This window comes from Artemia sp. Qi Xiang Cuo, chromosome 17 (assembly GCF_049724085.1).
Source record: "Artemia sp. Qi Xiang Cuo chromosome 17, ASM4972408v1, whole genome shotgun sequence".
Taxonomy (NCBI): Eukaryota; Metazoa; Arthropoda; class Branchiopoda; order Anostraca; family Artemiidae; genus Artemia; species Artemia sp. Qi Xiang Cuo.
In genome coordinates this window covers 33192305-33214830 of record NC_142810.1, presented here as the reverse complement: position 1 = coordinate 33214830, position 22526 = coordinate 33192305, and the positions used below count along the sequence as shown (strand labels likewise).

Below are 22526 nucleotides of genomic sequence, written 5' to 3'. Positions count from 1 at the left end.
ATTTCAATAATCTTCTAGTTTTTTCATTATCCAAAATGAAAACGCAATTGATTAGCTACAAGTTAGCCTATATTATAATTGTAGTATTATTGCATTGATAAAGTTTGAATTATAATTTTTGCCTTAAACAAATCTTCCTATGACTATTCCAGGGTTATATATCCCAGAGATTTTAGACCCTTTTTCAAACAACCCTGATTAAATTTTTTGAGTTGGGGGAGGGGCAATGCTCAATACTTATGGTGTAAATTGAAGGAATAATGTGTTTTCCCTTTCAATACCCCAATCAAGATGCACCTATCTTTTACAAGCTTTCATGTACATAGTTATAAACGTTTTTTTTTTGGGGGGGGGGGGGGGGGTGCTTACCACAAATGCAATCAATTATTCCTCCCATTCTCTACACAATGCGCTACTCTAAGGACCCGTCTTCTTTCTAGCCCTTCTCAAATATCTTATTCATTCCCCAACCGGGATTAAATTGCCTGTACAAGAAATTACCCACGTAATACCCTCCCTAAATTTGCGTTATTTGAAAAACAATCAGAAAATAAATAAAATAAAACAAAAATTTTTCAACTAAAAGAAATGAGCAGCATTAAAACAAACAGAAATTATCCCATATATGAGGGTGGATCCCCCTCCTCAATACCTTACTCTTTATGCTAATTTTAACTTTTTGTACCAATTATCTAAAAACAACTCCTGAAACACAAGAGCCTTTTAATTAGTCAGGAGATTTTTCAAAATACAAAAAGAAACTTTGACATGAAGAGCAAGGTATTGAGGAGAGGTTTTCCCCTTATATATGGTAAAATTTATGCTCTTTTAAGTTTTAATGTTGCTCCTTGCTTTTAGTTGAAAAAAAAGTTTTTTTTTATTACATCACTGTAAGGCTGATCCATTCTAAGGATAAAATATTGACATATTGCTGATTTGAATAGTCAAAAATAGCCAGTAGCTTATTTTTCTTTACTCTGAGCCCAAGTAATTCTGGATCAGGATTTATGTAGGCTAATGTTTGTTCTTGTAATGGAAGTCTTTTTATTTTATTCGAAATTTGGAAAAAAGGGGCAAAATACTCTTTAATTGCAAATTTCATATTTGAATTTTGCCACCCTAAAGCTAATCTGAGCAGAAAACTTATCAGAAATATCAAAATTGATATATCAAATGTAAAAATATTGATATTTTGTTTAATCAAAATATTGCCCAACACTAACTTTTACCTTTATGGTACTATATGGCTCATTTTTAACTTTACTCAAATGTAAAAAAGGGGGGGGGTCAGTTTTTATATATCTGTTGGAAAGCTAATTTTTTCCCCCTTTTTTCAGTGGGGTAATTTGCATTTTCTATAAAACTATTCTAAGAAGTACTTTTGATTTCTAGATGGAGCACCCCTATCCTTACCCAAAAGGGCTGCCTGTGGTTATTCTAATTTTTTTTCACCCTCTTATCTAAATTTAAAAAAAACTTTTCTATTAAAGAATGCATTTTTAAAAACTATTTTCATTGGAAAACAAAAAGATTGCCCTACTCCCCTTAAGTATTGATAAAAATATTGTTCCGCCATTCTCTTTATTATTGCTAATAAGTTCAATTCTACTATCATCTTCAGAAACATGTCCTATAAACTCCTGTACTGGGTTGCCACCAGAACAAAAAATTTCGTAACATCCAAGTCTTAAAAACGTGACTTTTTCGTAACTTTTGATAGGAAGGTCTCTTTTCAAGGCAGGGTGCCTCAATTTTGCTATCAAGAGCGGTACTTAAAGAGGGGAGGCGACATTCGTTGCCTTTATAATTTGAAAAATATATTTTTACGTAATCTCATTAAAAATCCACCTTTTAAAAGGTGCCTAAAAAGTATGCAATAATTATAATTCATGCTTTTTTATCTTCAGGAAATTCCTATTTATTCATCTGTAAGTACTGCTTCCAGTTTACCTGCACAACAGAAGACCCCCACCTACCCCCCCCCCCCTCCCAATGCGTGTATAAAACCCCAGGCTACTATTTTGCTTATCTTGTTGTTGTTGTTTTTAACTGCCATTATTGGTGTTTTAAACCAAAAGTTTATGAGTAATACATACAAAATAAAAGGCAAATCAATAAACACAGGACACTTTAGAGTTTTGAAGAAAAGAAGAAAACCAACTAGATTTTTTTTTTTTTTATTTATTGTTAAATTTCAATAAAATGATCTTAATAAATCCAGCTTCTTAAAAAGACCCAAAAAATCATTTTAATCACTCCTTTCCCATCTAATGTTTTAGATTGGCTTGGTCTCAGTCTCACCTCATCTAGCTTCAAATTAAGCTTCCAAATGGGTGGGTGGGTGTGGAAGGGGGATTAGCTGCCCTACTATCACTTTCGACCATTAAAAAGGACATCAGCCCATTTTATTTTCAATCGAATGAGCCTCATTCGAAGTTCCCATAACAGCTCTTACGATACGAAGTGCCCTGGTCTAAACAACAACGACAACAACAAATATCGCATATCTCTTTTAACTATTAAAAAGGGTACCAGCCCTGTCAAATTCACATCAAATGAGTCCTTTTCTCAAGTTTCTATAATATCTTCTTCTATAAAAAACCTTATATGCCCCCAGGGCATAAAGTACAACCCTTGCCCTGAGAGTTTTGGTAGAGTGTCATCCTCAAAAACATATTTTCTATCTGAAAAACAACTACGCTTAACAAAAGGGCTATCTCAAAATTGATATTCAATGTGTCAGGGGGAAGGACGGATGTGGGGAGGGGGGACGTGTTGCCCTCCAATCAATGTCGACTATTAAAAAGGGCACTAGCCCGTTGAATTTAGAATTGAATGGGCTTTTTTTGAAGTTTCTATGACAGTGCCTTCTATAAAAACATTATATGCCCCCTGGGCATAACTTAAAACCCTTGCCCTGAGGGTTGTGGGGGAGTGTCCTCCTCAAACCATCTTTTCGCTCTGGAAATCAACCACGCTGAACAAAATGTCTATCTCAAAATTTGGATTGGATGTGTTTGGGTGACTGATGGACGTGGGGGAGGGGCTTGTTGCCCTCCAATCACTTTCAACTATTAAAAAGGGCACTAGCCCTTTGAATTTCCAATCCAATGAGCCTTTATTGAAGTTTCTATGACAACGCCTTCTATAAAAAACCTTAAATACCCCAGGATATAACTTAAAACCCTTGCCCTGAGGGTTGTTGGGGAGTGTCCTCCTCAAAAACATATTTTCTCTCTGGAAATCAACTACGCTGAACAAAATGGCTATCTCAAAATTTTAATTGGATGTGTTTGGGTAAATGATGGGCTTGGGGGAGGGGCTAGTTACCCTCCAATCACTTTCGACTATTAAGAATGGAACGAGCCCTTTGAATTTCCAATTGAATGAGCCTGCTTTGAAGTTTCTATGACAACACCTTCTATAGTAACCTTAATTGCCCCAAGGGCTTAACTTAAAATCCTTGCATCGAGGTTTCAAGGTAAGTATCCTTCTCACAAAAATTTTACCTATTTTGAAATCAACTACTCTGAACAAATTTGTTATCTCAAAATTTTGATTGGATGTTTTGGGGGGAATGATGGACGTGGGGGGGATTTGTTGCCCTCCAATCACTTTTGACTATTGAAAAGGGTACTAGCCCTTGGAATTTGCAATCGAATGAGCCTGTTTTGAAGTTTCTACGACAACGCCTTCTATAAAAACCTTACATGCCCCCAGGGCATAACTTAAAACCCTCGCCCTGAGGGTTGTGGGGGAGTGTTCTTCTCAAAAACATATTTTCTCTATGGAAATCAACTACGCTGAACAAAATGACTATCTCAAAATTTTGATTGAATGTGTTTGGGGGAATGATGGGTGTGGGGCGGGGCTAGTTGCCCTCCAATCACTTTTGACTATTAAAAAGGGCACTAGACCATTGAATTTCCAATCGAATGAGGTTTTTTTGAAGTTTCCACGACAATGCCTTCTATAAAAACATTATTTGCCCCCTGGGCATAACTTAAAGCCCTTGCCCTGAGGGTTGTGGGGGAGTGTCCTCCTCAAAACATATTTTCTATCTGGAAATCAACCACGCCAAACAAAATGACTTTCTCAAACTTTTGATTGGAGGTATTGAGGGAATTGATGGGGGTGGGAGGGGGGGGCTAGGTGCCCCCCAATCACTTTTGACTATTAAGAAGGGTAATAGCTCTTTAAGTTTCCAATATGATGAGTCTCATTTGAAGTTATTACTACAACGACTTCTATAAAAACTTTATATGCCCCCAAGGCATAGCTTAAAACCCTTGCCCTGAGTGCTGTGGTGGAGTATCCTCCTCGAAAACATATTTTCATTCCGGAAATCAACTGTGTTGAACAAAATGGGTATCTCAAAATTTCGATTTGATGGATTTGGGGGAATGATGGTCGTGGTGGGGGCCTAATCGCCCTCCAATGACTTTCGACTATTAAAAAGGGCACTAGCCCTTTGAATTTGCAATCGAATGAGCATTTTTGAAGGTTTTACGACAACGCCTTCTATAAAAAACCTTATATGCCCCCAGGGCATAACTTACAACCCTTGCCCTGAGGGTTGTGGGGGAGCGTCCTCCTCAAAAACATTTTCTATCTGTAAATCAACTACGCTGAACAAAATGGCTATCTCAAAATTTTGATTGGATGTGTTTGGGAGAATGATGGGCGTGGGGGGGGGGCTAGTTGCCTTCCAATCACTTTCGACTATTAAAAAGGGCACTAGCCCATTGAATTTCCAATCGAATGAGCTTTTTTTTAAGTTTCTACGACAACGCCTTCTATAAAAACATTACATGCCCTCTGGGCATAACTTAAAACCCTTGCCCTGAGGGTTTTGGGGGAGTGTCCTCCTCAAAACATATTTTCTATCTGGAAATCAACCACGCTGAACAAAATGGCTATCTCAAAATTTTGATTGGATGTATCGGGGGAAAGGATGGATGTGGGGGGGGGACTATGTGCCCTCCACTGACTGTTAACTATTGAAAAGGGAAGTAGCCCTTTGAGTTTCCAATCAAATGAGCCTATTTTGAAGTTTCTACAACAATGCCCTTTATAAAAACCTTTTATGCCCCAATGGCATATCTCTAAACCCTTGCCCTGAGGGTTGTGAGGGAGTGTCCTCCTCAAAAACATTTTCTATCTGGAAATCAACTCTGCTGAACAAAATGACTATCTCAAAATTTTGATTGTATGTGTTTGGGAGAATGATGTGCGTGGGGGCGGGGCTAGTTGCCCTCCAATCACTTTTGACTATTAAAAAGGGCACTAGCCTGTTGAATTTCTAATCGAATGAGCTTTCTTTGAAGTTTCTACGACAACGCCTTCTATAAAAACATTATATGCCCCCTGGGAATAACTTAAAACCCTTGCCCTGAGGGTTGTGGGGGAGTGTCCTCCTCAAAACATATTTTCTATCTGGAAATCAACTACACTGAACAAAATGGCTATCTCAAAATTTGGATTGGATGTGTTTGGGTGAATGATGGACGTGGGGGAGGGGCTTGTTGCCCTCCAATCACTTTCAACTATTAAAAAGGGCACTAGCCCTTTGAATTTCCAATCAAATGAGCCTTTCTTGAAGTTTCTATGACAACGCCTTCTATAAAAAACCTTAAATACCCCAGGATATAACTTAAAACCCTTGCCCTGAGGGTTGTTGGGGAGTGTCCTCCTCAAAAACATATTTTCGCTCTGGAAATCAACTACGCTGAACAAAATGGCTATCTCAAAATTTTAATTGGATGTGTTTGGGTAAATGATGGGCGTGGGGGAGGGGCTAGTTACCCTCCAATCACTTTCGACTATTAAGAATGGAACGAGCCCTTTGAATTTCCAATTGAATGTGCCTGTTTTGAAGTTTCTATGACAACGCCTTCTATAAAAATCTTATATGCCCCCAGGGCATAACTTAAAACACTGGCCCTGAGGGTTTTGGGGGAGTGTCCTCCTCAAAACATATTTTCTATATGGAAAACAACTACGCTGAACAAAATGGCTATCTCCAAATTTTGATTGAATTGTTTGGGGGGAATGCTGGACGTGGGGGGGATTAGTTGCCCTCCAATCACTTTTGACTATTGGAAAGGGCACCAGTCCTTGGAATTTCCAATCAAATGAGCCTGTTTTGAAGTTTCTACGACAACGCCTTCTATAAAAAAACCTTATATGCCCCCAAGGTATAACTTAAAACCCTTGCCCTGAGGGTTGTGGGGGAGTGTCCTTCTCAAAAACATATTTTCTCTCTGGAAATCAACTACGCTGAACAAAATGACTGTCTCAAAATTTTGATATAATGTGTTTGGGGGAATGATGGGCGTGGGGGCGGGGCTAGTTGCCCTCCAATCACTTTTGACTATTAAAAAGGGCACTAGCCCGTTGAATTTCCAATCGAATGAGGTTTTTTTTGAAGTTTCCACGACAATGCCTTCTATAAAAACATTATTTGCCCCCTGGGCATAACTTAAAACCCTTGCCCTGAGGGTTGTGGGAGAGTGTCCTCCTCAAAAACATATTTTCTATCTGGAAATCAACTAAGCTAAACAAAATGGCTTTCTCAAAATTTTGATTGGATGTATTTGGGGAAATAATAGGCGTGGGAGGGGGGCTAGTTGCCCTCTAATGACTTTTGGCTATTAAAAAGGGTACTAGCCCTTTGAATTTCCAATCGAATGAGCCTGTTTTGAAGTTTCTACGACAACGTCTTCTATAAAAACCTTATATGCCCCCAGGGTATAACTTAAAACCCTTGCACTGAGGGCTTTGGTGGAGTATCCTCCTCAAAAACACATTTTCATTCCGAAAATAAAGGATGCCGAGCGAATTAACCGTTACAACATTTTGATTTTATATGTTTCGAAAAATGATTTGCGTGGGGGGGGCTAGTTTTCCTCCAATCCTTTCTAATTATTAAATAGGGCAATATCGATTTGTCGTTTCAATTGATTAAGTAAGTTTAATATTTTTTGCGATGGCACTTTCTATAAAAACCTCAATCGCTCGCAGGGTATGACTTAAAACCTATGCCCTTATGGTGTAGGGGGAGTGTCCTCCTCACCCACAGCATAGTGGAAATCAACTATGCTGAACAAAATTACTATCTCAAAATTTTGATTGAATGTGTTTGGGAGAATGATGTGCGTGGGGGCGGGGTTAGTTGCCCTCCAATCACTTTAGACTATTAAGAATGGAAGTAGCCTGTTGAATTTCCAATCGAATGAGCTTTTTTTGAAGTTTCTACAACATAGCCTTCTATAAAAACATTATATTCCCTCAGGGCATAGCTTAAAACCCTTGCCACTAGGGTCGTAGGGTAGTGTACTTTTCAAAGAGATATTTTCTTTCTTGACATCTTCCATGCTTAAAAAAAGGCCCATTATAACATTGTGTGGGGATGATTGTTGGGAGATGATTTACATGGGAGGGGGGGGGCTAGTTACCCGATAATAATATTCAAATCTTAAGAAAGGCACTAGCACTTATAATTTAAAATCGGATGAGCATATTTTGAAGTTTCTACGACAACGCCTTCTATAAAAACCTTAAATGCCCCCAGGGCATAACTTAAAACCCTTGCCCTGCGGGTTGTGGCGGAGTATCCTCCTCAAAAAACATATTTTCAATCTGGAAATCAACTACACTGAACAAAATGGCTATCTCAAAATTTTTATTGGATGTATTTGGGGGAATGAGGGGCGGGGGGGGGGGGACTAGTTACCCTCCAATCACTTTCGACTATTAAAAAAGGTACTATCCCTTGGAATTTCCAATCGAATGAGCCTGTTTTGAAGTTTCTACAACAACGCCTTCTATAAAAACCTTATATGCTCCCAGGGTATAACTTAAAACCCTTGCCCTGAGGGTTGTGTTGGAGTGTCCTCCTCAAAAACACATTTTTTATCAGGAAATCAACTATGCTGAACAAAATGGCTATCTCAAAATTTTAATTGAATGTGTTTGGGGGAATGATGGGCGTTGGGGCGGGGCTAGTTGCCCTCCAATCACTTTCGAATATTAAAAAGAGCACTAGCCCGTTGAATTTCCACTCGAATGAGCTTTTTTGAAGTTTCTATGACAACGCCTTCTATAAAAACCTTATATGCCCCCAGTGCGTAACTTAAAACCCTTGCCCTGAGGGTTGTGGGGGAGTGTCCTCCTCAAAAACATATTTTCTATCAGGAAATCAACTATGATGAACAAAATCAATATCTAAAAGTTTTGATTGGTTGTATTTTGGGGAATGATTTGCTTGGGAGGCAGGGAGCACGAGGAATCCACCAATAACTTTCGAATTTTAAAAAGGGCACTAGCCCTTTGAATTTCCAATCAAATGAGCCAGTTTTGAAGTTTCTATGACGAAGCCTTCTATAAAAACCTTATATGCCACCAGGGCATTACTTAAAACCCTTGCGCTGAGGGTTGTGGGGGAGTGTCCTCCTCAAAAACATATTTTCTAGTCGGAAATCATTTACGCTGAACAAAATGGCTATCTCCAAATTTTGATTGGACGTGTTTGGGGGAATGATGGACATGGGGGGGGGCTAGTTTCCCTCCAATCACTTTTGACTATTAAAAAGGGCACTAGCCACTCCAATTTCCAATTGAGTGAGTCTTTTTCGAAGTTTCTACGACGACTCCTTCAATACGAAGTGCCTGGGTATGGAAAAAAAAAACCAAAAAACAACACCTTGTGCCCACATCGTTCATTACTTAGGCTGCGCTAGCGCGCTGCCTATGAAAAGGTGGGCGTGAGAGGGGGGTTAGTTACCGTCCAATCACTTTCAACTATTAAAAAGGGCATGAGCCCTTTGAATTTCCAATCAAATGAGCCTTTTTTGAAGTTTCTATGACAACGCCTTCTATAAAAACCTTATATGCCCACAGGCCATAACTTAAAACCCTTGCCCCAAGGGTTGTGGGGGAGTAGCCTCCTCAAAAACATATTTTCTATCTGGAAAACAACTACGCTGAACAAAATGGCTATCTCAAAATTTTGATTGGATGTGGTTGGGGGAAAGATGGGCGTGGGGGGGGGGTTAGTTGCCGTCCAATCACTTTCAACTATCAAAAAGGGCACTAGCCCTTTGAATTTCCAATCGAATGAGCCTTTCTTGAAGTTTCTACGACAATACCTTCTATAAAAACCTTATATGCCCCCAGGGCATAACTTAAAACCCTTGTCCCGAGGGTTTTAGGGGAATGTCATCCTCAAAAACATATTTTTTATCTGGAAATCAACTACGCTGAACAAAATGGTTATCTCAAAATTTTGATTGGATGTGTTTGGGGGAATGATGGATGCGTGGGGGTGCTAGTTGCCCTCCAATCAATTTCGACTATTAAAACGGGCACTAGCCGTTTGAATTTCCAGTCGAATGAGCCTTTTTGAAGTTTCTGCGACAACGCCTTCTATAAAAACCTTATATGCCCCCAGGGCATAACTTAAAACCCTTGCCCCGAGGGTTGTGAGGAAGTGTCCTCCTCAAAAAGATATTTTCTATCTGGAAATCAATTACGCTGAACAAAATGGCTATCTCAAAATTTTGATTGGATGTGTGTGGGGAACTGAGGGGCGTGGGGGGGCTATTTGCCCTCCAATAACTTTTGACTATTAAAAAGGGCACGAGCCCTTTGAATTTTCGATCGAATGAGCCTTTTTTGAAGTTTCTATGACAACGCTATCTATAAAAACCTTATATGCCCCAGGGTATAGCTTAAAACCCTTGCCCCGAGGGTTGTGGGGGAGTGTCCTCCTCAAAAAGATATTTTCTATCGGGAAATCAACTACGCTGAACAAAATGGCTATCTCAAAATTTTGATTGAATATGTTTGGGGGAATGACGTGCGTGGGGGTAGGGGGCTTGTTGCCCTCCAATTACTTTCGACTATTAAAAAGAGAAATAGCCCTTTGAATTTCCACTCAAATGAGACTGTTTTGAAGTTTCCACGACACCGCCTTCTAGAAAAACCTTATATTTCCCCAGGGAATAACTTACAACCCTTGCCCTGAGGGTTGTGGGGGGAGTGTCCTCCTCAAAAACATATTTTCTATCTGGAAATCAACTACGCTGAACAAAATAGCTATCTCAAAATTTTGATTGGATGTGTTTGGGGGAATGATGGGCGTGGGGGGGGCTAGTTGCCCTCCAATCACTTTCGACTTTTAAAATGGGCACTAGCCACTCCAATTTGCAATCGAATGAGCGCTTTTCGAACTTTCTACGACAACTCCTTCGATACGAAGTGCCTGGGTATGGAGAAAAAAAAACAACACATTGTGCCAACATCGTTCTTTACTTAGGCAGCACTAGCGCACTGCCTATGATATGCATTTTTCCGTTTGTAATTTCAATCGTAACTCACAACCAAAAGAAAGTAAGAAATAAAAGAAGAGCTCACACAATTCAGCACTAAGAATGTTACCCTAAAGCTGTTTTGATGGGTCTCACAAGTCCAGGCACGTACAAAGAATTTTTAGGGGAGGAGGTAGAACAGTAAAAAAAAAAAATTTAACTCATTTTCAAAATGAACCAAAAAGTAGAGAAAAAAAGTAGAGTTTCTCAAGAATATATGAATATAAGCGAACATTAGGGGCACAAAGAGCATTGGGTTTTACATAACATAAACACCAAATTTATCTAGGTTTTACATGCATAAATGGAAGAAGTCGACGAGTTGAGGAAAACAAATAAAAAAGATCAAATTATGCAAAAACGAATCGATTTTTTGCCCCATATTTTCAGTTATATTCAATATTTTTTAATTTTTAATTTTTAAATTAAAAAGAAATATAATGTCTGATCCAAGATTACAACCTAAGTTAACGCAGCCTCGGGATGTGCTCTTACCGTTGCGCTATTCTGAAAAAAGTGGGAAGTAACTGAGCATTCGGAAGTGGTTGAAAAATAGTTCACAAATTAAAACAAAAATTGTGTGACAAAGAAATAAAAGGAAAATGGAACACAAAGATCAGTGAGTTAATAAACATGAACTGGAAATGATTTAATTGAAAAAATTAAGGGGGATGATAAAAAACCTATAATTTAATAAAGAAATGCTGAGAAATTTACGTTTTCAGGGGGTTGGGGCCCCAGTCTAGCCTGCTTGGTCCCCATGAATCATTTTTAAAGTAAACTGTAAGCCTGCCCTATACAGATACAAGAATTTTAATCTTCTTCGTAAAAATGGGCATTAGTCTAGTTGTCGTTTTCTAAAGCCAAATATTTAGTGATTGTCCTTTTCTGAAGAAAACATGCTAAACATACAAGCAGTACCATTAAATTAATTATTGTATACTATTTCCAAATAGCATCGCCCCTTTTCTGAAAACACACTCCCCCCCCCCCTGATGGTCCGGAATATAGCCCTAGGAATAAATTAAAAAAATCAACCAATAAAATTCTTACTTTACAACATGAAAGAACACGAAAGAATGTAACAATAGTTAATGTCATCACAAGATTCGACACAACGATCAAATATATTTATGCAGTTATATATGGGACCTCAGATGGGGAAGGAGGCATAATGTCAAAAAAGTGAGCACGATATTTGGAAAAAATTTAGCATAAAATCGAAAATTCAGGCTTAACTAACTCACCCTCCTCAATTCTTAGATATAACCAAAAAATGGCTCATTTTTACAGTTTCATTTATTTTGTCAATACCATCTGTTCATAATCCCGTATAAAAAGAGCAACTTTTGTATATAACCTGATATTATGTCAAACCAATCAGAAGGGGGGTGGGGCTGTTACTGAAAGAATAATACATATATCATCGGTACTTGTCAATTAGCTGATGTACACGCAAGATAGATGCTAAAGGAAACTAGGCAAACGGGTATCAGTCAGTAGAAAATTGGATTGCAAAGCGTGGTTTGTCATTTCGTTTACAACATTTAAACTATCGTTTTTTTGGAATTTAGGGGGGAAATAGTACCTAGATTAGGTTACGTATTTAATATATACTATGCTTTACACAACCCCCCCCCCCCTACCCTAATGTGCAAATATATAGCCAAAATTTGGTTCTAAACTTTTATATTTTCACCATATTTTGTTTATTTCATTAGCATTAACTAATGAAACTAGCTCCTTCTCCATATAATTTTAGTACGACTGTTGACGGAACAAGATTCAAAGTCAACTGATAAAATTAAAAGTTGGTGAGGTGACTAACTGACTATTGTTACTGGTCACTAAACAAATGATAATCGTATGCTCATGAGAAAGAATGTATTCGTAACTTACTATGCGAGTAAGCGAAGTGGGTATTTTCTCATTCTAACAACTGAGTGATTGTTTGATAAGATTAAATGACCGCGGTGTGAAAAATGTCGATACTCATGTCAGTGTAATTAAAATGGGAACAGCGGATTTTTTCACGGGAAAAAAAAGATTACTAAAAAAATGTGAAACTTCCTCATTATTTAAAAGCGTAACATAATTGTAACATAAATTCAAAAACTTAATGTGGTAAATTTGTTTTTATGGTATTTAGGATGATATTGTGGTTGTTGCCTTTATTCTCCCTTTATAGGGGAGACAAACTATGGCCCTAAGGTAATTAAACTTTGGTAGCGTGCCTTAGACTATGATCTGACTAATGAGGCGTACCAGCTGGGTATATTCGAGGGACTAAATGTAGATTGTAGAGAGGTTGGCTATAATACAATACTTTTGTTCAGTTAACATACACTAGTACAGGGTTTAATGATAGATATATATTCTGCTGGGACTGGCTGTCCCAGGTAGACCACAAGTCTCAGAAAACTACAATAATATATAATAAGATACTTAGACACTTACAATAATCCGACAATATTCCAAGGTATTTCTAAATCAACGGACGAGAGGTCAGTCCGGAATAACATTAGTATCTGTCTGCCCCTTCCCATAAAATGTATTTTTTATACGTTTTATCAACCACTCCTTAAAAATAACTTATCGGGACCCACTGACGTACATTGCTAGGAATCGGTAATTTCTCAATTTCCTGTTAAGCATAAACTTGCCAGGATATGTTCCTTATCTTAATATAAAGGGGTTTTTCTATACTTTTGTATATGCGTCTTAATATTTTCACTAAATTCCAAATTGACTTAATTAGAAAGTGTCACCACAATACTCCCTATTTTAAGAAGAGTTGTTCCAACTCTCAATATTTTACTTTTAAAACAACTTAATTTTGTACATAGTTACATACTGCCATCTTAGGGTTATTCTTTGCATATACCCTCAATGGGTTTCCTTTGGGTCATGTTTATGGTCAAAATATATGCCATGTCCTTTTTTTTGTCCAAGGATATCAATTTTGAAATTTATCCTTGTTTCTCTTTTTCTCTGTCTCTAAGACTATAATTCTCTTCGCCCTCATTCTCATATGCATCTTCTGTTTTAGCTTGCCCCCCGATGGCTTAAGCATTATATTAGTGGTTCTGCTTTAAATTAGATTAAAAGTTATATTCGAAACGTTTATTAATTATTTGACTTTAAATTTAATTCCCATTAATAATTTAATTTATCTGGGTGATGTGGTTGATTTATTTACTTTTCGGGGTTAGAAATGCCTTGGATAAATTATAAGTAACGATTTTGCTTTTTAAATACAAAACATTTTCACATGTTTTTCCAACATAAAGCATTTTCACATTCTTTCAATAATATAAAGCCATCTAGGCTACTTAGCACTTTCTTTGATATTTTCTAGGCCTAATTTGAGTTCTGATTTTATCTCACTTTATGATGAAATGGTAGCAAAGTCTGCAATAATGCGTACAGTTTCCAAAATATTAGTTGACCAGTTTTGGTTTGGTTTCTGATGGTATGAACTGTTAGTATCAGGATATTATTGAACTGACTTCGAAATCTGTTACTTTCTAAAAAAGGCTCAAGAAATGAAAAAATGGATGCGAAAGGATGTTACGAAAAATTTGATTTCCAAAAAATCACTAAGGCTGTATCTAAAATAAATATTCACAGTAGAATACACATAAAGCAGAGAGTGTTACATATATAGTAAAAAGAAATGCTCAATTTTGTAAAGTTTAATTACTTTTAATTACTTTTCTCTCTTTTTACTCAAAACATGTTGTGCCGCTTAAATAGAAACATTATGTTTCTTGCTGGCGGTTTGTTTCATTATCCTTTTCAAACTTAATACTTAACGGATTATTTCACAATAAAAATATTTATACGTTGACTCGAAGTCAAACATTTATATATAACATTAAATCACTAGTTAAAACTTAGTTATTTCTAAAAATGAAAAAACATAGTATATACACAAGCATTATGTAATAATTTACACGAGTATTGTGAGGTCACAAAACTTAGATAGAGCATTTAACTACTTGTTAAAACTTAAAGCATAAAAAAAATTAAACACGGTATAAACAAGAATTAGAATTAATTGCAATTATTATTTTGATAATTGCTTATAAAGTATTAATGTTGAATACTTCTTGAATGATACAAAAAGCAAAATAAAAAAAAATAATCAACATATTAAGTCACTATATTTACATTGATATTTAAAATGACTTAAGTTATGTTTTTGCATGACTTAATTGTTTATACACAAACAATAATAATGTACCCTTACAATGTATTTAGTCACTGCAATTTTTGATCTTTTTATAACTTTTAAATAATTCCGTCAAGACTTTTATCTGATGGGTCTTAACTACGATTAAAATATTTACAAAAAGAAATTCAACTCTCACAAATAGATTTATACACTATAACTGAGAACTGTGATTAGCCTCTATATACGGGCTTGGCAATAGTTCATATAACATGACTTTGCTATGTACATGTCTATATTTACATTTTTTTTTGCAATAACAATTCCGTATTTATTAACAATTTTCAAAATAGCTTTATAACTGTATATATTTTCTCAATAACATTTATTACCACTTTATACATTTTCTATATACGACTATATACATTTATTTTTCGCTTCTTTTTCTTATTTTTGTTTTACAACTTTGTCTCACCAATCTCTTCGGAGGCGTGGGTTCGAATCCCACCGCTGCCACCAGTTGTGGTAAATTTGTTTTTATGGTATTAAGGATGATGTTATGGTTGTTACCTTTATTCTCCCTTTTTAGGGGAGATAAATTATGACTCTAACGTAATTAATCTTTGGTAGCGCGACTTAGACTATGACCTGACTAATGAAGCGTACTGGCTGGGAATATTCGAGAGACTAAATATAGGTTGTAGAGAGGTTGGATATAATAAAATAGTCTTATTCAGTTAACGTATACCAGTGCATGGTTTAATAATATATATATATATTCTGCTGGGACTGGTGGTCCTATGTAGATCACAAGTCTCAGAAAACTACAATAATATATAATAAGATACTTAGACACTTACAATAATCCGACAATATTCCAAGGTATTTCTAAATCAACGGACCAGAGGTCAGTCCGGCATAAAGTTAGTATCTGTCTGCCCCTTCCCATAAAATGTATTTTTTATACGTTTTATCAACCACTCCTTAAAAATAACTTATCGGGACCCACTGACGTACATTGCTAGGAAGTGGTAATTTCTCAATTTCCTGTTAAGCATAAACTTGCCAGAATATGTTCCTTATCTTAATAAAAAGTGGTATTTCTAAACTTTTGTATTTGCGTCTTAATATGTTTACTAAATTCCAAATTGACTTAATTAGAAAGCATCACCACAATAACAAAAATGTAAAGTTTTTAGGACCGTAACGTAAAACTTACCAAAAATGGTACGAACGTAACCTCGATGGCAACCCTGCTCCTGTAGTAACTGTAGTTACAGAACAGATAAAGACAATTCTTATATCTTATTCGTCTTTGGGGTGGACTGAGCCAACCACCCCCAGGGGGTGGACACAGCCAACTACCCTCTTGGTTCATCCCAGTGGGAGCAATTTGTCGTCATAAATTCGAAATGGGGTCTCAGCTTTGACAAGCAATTGAAAAGGAAAAATTATATTTAATATTTGTGGTTTATAGAACTTATGTATTTATTTGTTATTTATGTGATTAAAGTTATATTTTTAGAATCAGCAGACAATCAACTTTCTGTTAATATGTAAAAAAAAACCTGAAACACTGAAAGGATATATACATAAACATAGGATAATTGGTATTCCCAAAGAGAGGTTCTTGGAGGTAAGTCAATAAACTAATAATGACAAGCGTTTAGTCTAGAATAATTTTAGTAATAACTATATTGATGCATAGTTTAGATTCTTAGCTATTTATTGATATATACGATTCTTCTCAATTCCTCTTTGGTAACAAGATGTGAGGGTTTTAGTTTTACATAATTTTGCTCAATCGAATACTGGTCTTTTATCCCATTTAGGTAGCTAAGAAATAAACTTACCTTTGTAGTCAGAATTGCATCCTGAATCCAAATTGAACATGCATTTGTATTGGAAATGAACTTAACCCCAACTCCTATATATACTAATTCAGGGTATATATTTGCAAATTAGGGGGAGGGGTGAAGTTCATTTCTGATGAAAATGAATGTTAAAGGTAGATTCAGGATGAAATTCTGACTATATAGTCCAGTAAATCTACGGAAAAAATCGACAATCTGGGACAAAATTGCAATGTAAATGATTTTTACGCCGTTTTGTAGAGAACAAAATTCTGTACAACATACCAAAAGTCCCCGAGAATCCCCTTGGCGGAGCAAGGGGAAAAATGGGGGAAAGGGGAAAATCCAGGGGAAAACTCGAAAATCTACGACCGGTAGTTTTTTATGCTGATAATGGCATTCCTGATGCTCTTGGGTCCAAGAAGATCGAATATGCTTTATTTTAATTGCTGTGTAATAATTGGTTCCCCCGTTTCCCCACTTCCAAGGGGAAAATAGGGGAGAAATAAAGATCATGTATAATTGTCTGCAAGACTTATTTTCTGGGGTTTCCCAGTGCGAGAAGAATGAATATGTTACTTTGATTGCACTGTCATTAGCCTTTCCTCCCGTTTTCCAGTTACAAGGAAAAAAGAGGGGGAGATCAAGATATCATCTTAAGGAAAAAGATAATCAGACGGCTCTACAAAATTCGGAGAGAAAACAAAGGTCTATCAACTCTGCTTTAAAACCCTCTAACATCGTTTTGACGAGAGTTCAATATCATATTTCCTCGTGCTTCTCTTTTCCTGTTTGCTGGAGATTCAAGCATTTCTACATAGTGGAAATCCGAGTGGATTGTGAAAATCGGTCGGAAAATTCACTCGGTTTTCATAATCCGCTCGGAGTTCCGCTATGTGTGAATGTGCCGTAAGTCTAAGTGTATACACATGCTGCCACTTAGTCAAGGTTTTAACATAACCATTGGACGCATTTGCTGATCATAAGGGTAAGACAGTTTTGTTTTTATAATTATCAATAAGAACTTCCGGAAGAAAGTGAAGGTTTAAAGCAAGAAAAGGGAAGGCTTATGGGAAGAAAGTTCCAAACACGCAGACAAAGCCAGTAAGGGGTTTTTCCTTTACCTAATTTTGCAATGACGTCTAGCGGCATGAGGTGAAAAAAGTACAATGCTTTTGGTAGATGATACTAAGATTCTCGTCATTATGACGATGATTTGCATTTTACCATGAGATGGCTAATGTTCTAACGCCCGAGGTACATTATAGTCACACTTATGGCTGCTAAACCCAATGTCTTAGATACGAATACAACGTCTGATTAGTGACCTAGTTTTTGAAGTTAGCGCTAACCCATTTCTTCAAGGCTTTCTCTAAAGCAGCCCTCACACACAGGTCGCAAAGTACTTTAAGTCCACTTTACGACCGGTCACAAGGTTTAAAGCACAATCCCGCACTGAGCTAAAGAGGTCGTTAAGGCCGTAAAGTGAATTAAAATTTTAGTGAAAATTTGGAGCTTTCTTTATAGCTCAAGCTGTTTTCAAATGTTTTATATTGGTAGGCAGAGCAGAAATAGAAGGAAATAATGTGTGTTACTTGGAAAGTGCGACGCTTCATATTTAAGACGCTGGCTGTATAGTTCCTAAATTCTATTTTTACGTGTGAACGAGCGGTAAACCTTAACTGAAGGTCCTTTGCTTCCTCACTTTACGTCATATGTCTGAGCGCCACTTAATTGGTAAAAATTTTTTAACTGTGCCTACTGGTTTGAGGCTGATTAGAGGTGTCAAACTCACAAATCTTATGGACAAATCGCTTTGTGGGTTGTTTTCATGTCAGAAACAGGGCTTAGGTTTGGGTTTAGCCACAAGTGTGACTACAATGTGGCTTGTACAAAAAAGCTTCTCGTTCTGACCAAATAAATTTTTGTTTGCAGTTTTCATATGACACCTTATTTATTTAGGAAGTATATGAACGTTGCAAGCTCTGTAGCCGAAGCATCTGTACTGGTGGTGAAAGTGTCAGAATCATAAAAAAAGAAGCTCTTCGGATCGACGACGCCAATGTGGTACGGGCTGAACAGATAACAGTTGAAGACGATGAAATAGTACACAGCCAATGCACAAAAAACTCCTGCCGTCTGGTGTCCATAGCTTGTCTCGTTAAAAGAAAGAATGACGATTCTAATGATACTGAAGTTTCTCTAAACAGATCTAGTTGATCTAGTTAAGACTCATACGAGGTGAAGTCAAACATATACTTTGCAATACCAAGCTAGTCCTTCCTTTTGAGACGAACAAAGCCAAAAATGACGAGTGCCAAGAAGTGACCACAATTGAAGTGAAAAAATCGATTCTTCAGTACTGTGATTCTAGGAAAAATGACGATTGGGCTAATGGTTTTCGCGGCAGTATGAAATCTATAAGCTCGGATTTGCATGCAGCTGATGCAGTCATAAGATATGCTACTCTAACTGCAAAATTCTAAGAGAGATTCCAAAGCGGTACTCTAGTGCAACATATTCGATGAACGCTGCTGGAAGGCCACAGGAGAGTACAGATCGAGATGCATTCATTAAACTGTTAATTATTTCGAAGAACTCGAAGATGAACAGTTTACAGAGAAAGATATAGTAGAGAAGATGAGGCTTTTTCTTGGACCAGACTTGTCGCCGTACACCACAAAGCATATAAAATCACTCCTTAATGAAACCGACGGTGACTGCATTGTTATAACTGACATAGGCCAACAGATTGGTGTTGTGACTTTCCAACAAACAGCACATGAGATCCTTCATGATTTTTACAGAACTGCACAGCCGAGTGAAGAAGACCAGCTGATGTTCATGATAGAGACAGTGAACAAAGTAATTAAGAATGACATTATGTTAGTGCAGTGTACAGATTCTGACTACCCGAGCCTGAGCAGTATAGTAGAAAAGGAAAAAGTTATGAATTTCTTACCACAATCTGTGAGGCTCTTTCTTTCACTGCTAATCATGGGATCAGACAAGGACCTACTGGTAGGTTCAACGGGTCAAGGAATAATGCAGGCTTGCCGTCCCCGACCTTTGCTTGCTCCTTTACAAGTATACCTTGGAGTCCAGCTACACCAACAATCTGGTTCACGTTTTCTCATCCCCCAGCTCAATAGGCTAGGTTTTTGTACTTGTTACTCTGAAGTGCTTCGATTCGAGCGTTCTACCGCAGTTACTCATGGTACAAAATTTCCAGGGATTACTCCTGGAACTTTCATCCAGTTCATTGGTGACAATGTTGACCACGACATTTGCGCTATTGACGGAAAAGATACTTTCCATGGGAAGGGCATGCTACGTAGCTGTTGCCACAAAAAGGCTACCCAAATTTCCAATTATAATCCTAAGAGCAGTTGTAAACCTTGAAGTACTCCAGCAAATTGGACAAGTGCCTTTTTTCTTCTACAACAGAAGCCAACAGGAGAACAGTCTTGCGTACAAACCCATCCCGACCATCACCTTCGACGACAAGATCGATGGCATTGACCTACTAAGGCATGCAAGCGGGATACATGTCACGAAACGGGTCGGATGGAGTGGATTTATGCAAGCAATTCACCATGGGTCACACAAACAAGCTTTGTCGATTCTTTTTCTGCCTATGATCGACTATAATCCCTCCGATCTTTCTTGTACATACACGACCTTACGTTTTATCTCCGATAAAGGACGACAGCACAGTAGGTTTGTCACTATATTCTTGTTGGCCACGCTCTTTTTGGTTGCGACACGATGTCCCGTTTGTTTGGGATAGGAAAGCAGGCTGTCCTGCCATTCCTGAAAAGCCATGAAGATTTAGGAATAACTGTGAAGTATTCCTTAATCCGCCCTCTATTAAGGAAGAAGTCCAGCAAGCCGGTGAAAATGTTTTGCTGTGTTTCTACAAGACTAAAAAAGGGGAGGGTAAAGTAAAGCTGTAAAGCTAAACCTACAGTAAAGCTCAGTAAAGCTGGGTACAGTGGATGTCTTGAAAAACTGAAGAGCTCAAAGACATCAACTTTTGTGAACCCAGAGAGACTTCAACCAACTCCATCGGTTTCGAAATTTCATTCTTATAGAGTCTTCTATCAGGTAATACTGCGTCAGAACTCGACCCAAAAGACTGGGGTTGGTGATTACGTAACAGATGCCTCACTCTGATCATGACAGACATCGGACCTGCTCTGTGTCATCTACTAAATGTGATTCCTTGCAGCTGCACGCGTTCTAACTGTGGCAGTTCACGCTGTAGTTGCCGAAAAATGGATTGCCTTGCACACTTGCTTGCAAGGACTGCCAAGGGATTGCGTGTTCCAATAAAGATGTTTTTATTGATAACGTTGAAGAAGACAATGGTTATTACAAATCCTGTAGCTTATCCTTTTTAATTAAATAAAAACCGTAATTATCTTTTGCTGTGATTACCGAAGTTATCTAATTTGTTTCATTTTTTACATTTAGTTTTGTCTTAAATTCATATTATATAGTCGATGTAAATCTGCCCAAGTACTCCGAAGGCCCGATGCATTGTCTCTCCTACGGTGAAAACACTGCAGAAAAGTAGGATACGAATCTAATACCGTGTTTTTTTATTTCGTCAAGTCAAAAAACCCTGGGGGCAACATTTTGACCAGCCATATCGCACAACACTCGAGGATACTGTTTTTTCCCCTCCCCCTCCCCCGCTCAAGGGGGAAATTGAACTAAGTCCAGCGAAAAACCAACATAACTTTTTTTTTTTGATTTCTCGGCGCAGAAAAAGACCAGACGTGAAGTTCGAGCGCACAATAAATCTGCCCCTGAATTTTTACAATTTTCCCCCTTTTCCCCTGTTTTTTCCCCTGCTCCGCCCAGGGGATTTTTGGGGACTTTTAATATGTTGTATAGAATTTTTTTTCTCTACAAGATGGTGTAACTATCTTTTATATTGCAATTTTGTCCCACAGTTTTGTAGATTTACTGGACTAATAGAGGTAAGTTTGAAATTTACCCCCAGCCCCTAATAAGCAAATATATACCCTTAATTGGTATATATAGGGGTTGGGGTAAAGTTCACTTCCAATGCAAATGCATGTTAAATTTAGATTCAGTATGCAATTTTGACTGCAGAGGTAAGTTTATTTCTTAGCTACCTGAATAGTCTGTTAATAATAAACCTTACCTGCTTCAGGTAGGGTTTAGATTAACAGACCATTCAGGTAGCTAAGAAATAAACCTACCTCTATACTCAAAAAAACATAAAGCATAGCATAAAGCATAGGGTAAAGCATAGCATATATTATATACCTAACCTAGGTACCTTTTTCCATCGCCTAAATCCCAAAAAACAACTGTTTAAATGTCGTAATGCAATGAAAACTACGCTTTGCATTCCATTTCTCAATATCGGTCTCTTGCAAATAACCCGTCTGGCGGGTCTCGTCTCTCATTAGTATATAGAAGTGTCGTTATTATGCACCAGTACCATTCTGACTATAGAGGTAAGTTTAAACTTTGGTAAAATTCTACTTTAGCTATGTTTGGTATCTTGGAAAAGGATTAGGTCAGGAAAATTAAACTTTCAGGGATGGGTCTACAAGCTAGAGTATGTCCCAGGAAGGTGTTTTGAAATACCTACCTCCACTCCTTCTCCCTCTAGAGGGTCCTGAGCTTTAATGACCTTTAAAAATATGATTGTTATATAAGTTAAAACTTGAAAAATAGATCTTCTGCTTAAATTAAGTACAACAAAATGTTTTTAAGCTTCACAACTTTGCTCAATCCCAGTTTATAAGATTTTAAAGATATGCAAACATATTTCCTGAATTTTGAAGAAAAACATTGATATGGTTTAACATTCTACTGAAATAACAGTAATTACATTTTCAGAACTAAAGCAGGAGAAAAACAAACTGATAACTGAAAATTAAGGTAAAATGTTGTTTTATCAAACTTCCAATAGGTATAGACCAAGGGTGCTGGCAGAAAATTTTCCAAGGGGGGGGGGGCAGACTCCAAAATAGCAGTGGTGGTTGGGTGACAGTTTAGGTGGTTTAGGGCACCAAACTACAACTTTACAATCAATTAAAATCCTGAGAAGCTAATTGATTTAAAAGCATCAATAACTATATTTTA

At 37.3% G+C, this 22526-nt stretch overlaps 1 protein-coding gene across 10 annotated transcripts in view; it reads left to right on the top strand.

Moving 5' to 3' along the window:
- The window catches only part of LOC148942121 (G patch domain and ankyrin repeat-containing protein 1 homolog), a 41651-nt gene that overhangs the window by 2760 nt on the left and 16365 nt on the right, over positions 1–22526 (top strand). For 7 of the 10 annotated variants that reach the window (XM_089102971.1, XM_089102972.1, XM_089102973.1 and 4 more), the window contains one exon: positions 16070–16180. The exons of the other annotated variants lie outside the window; for them this stretch is intronic. The gene's annotated coding sequence lies outside the window, so the exon portion shown is untranslated. The remainder of the gene's footprint in view (positions 1–16069; positions 16181–22526) is intronic. 10 annotated transcript variants of the gene reach the window in all.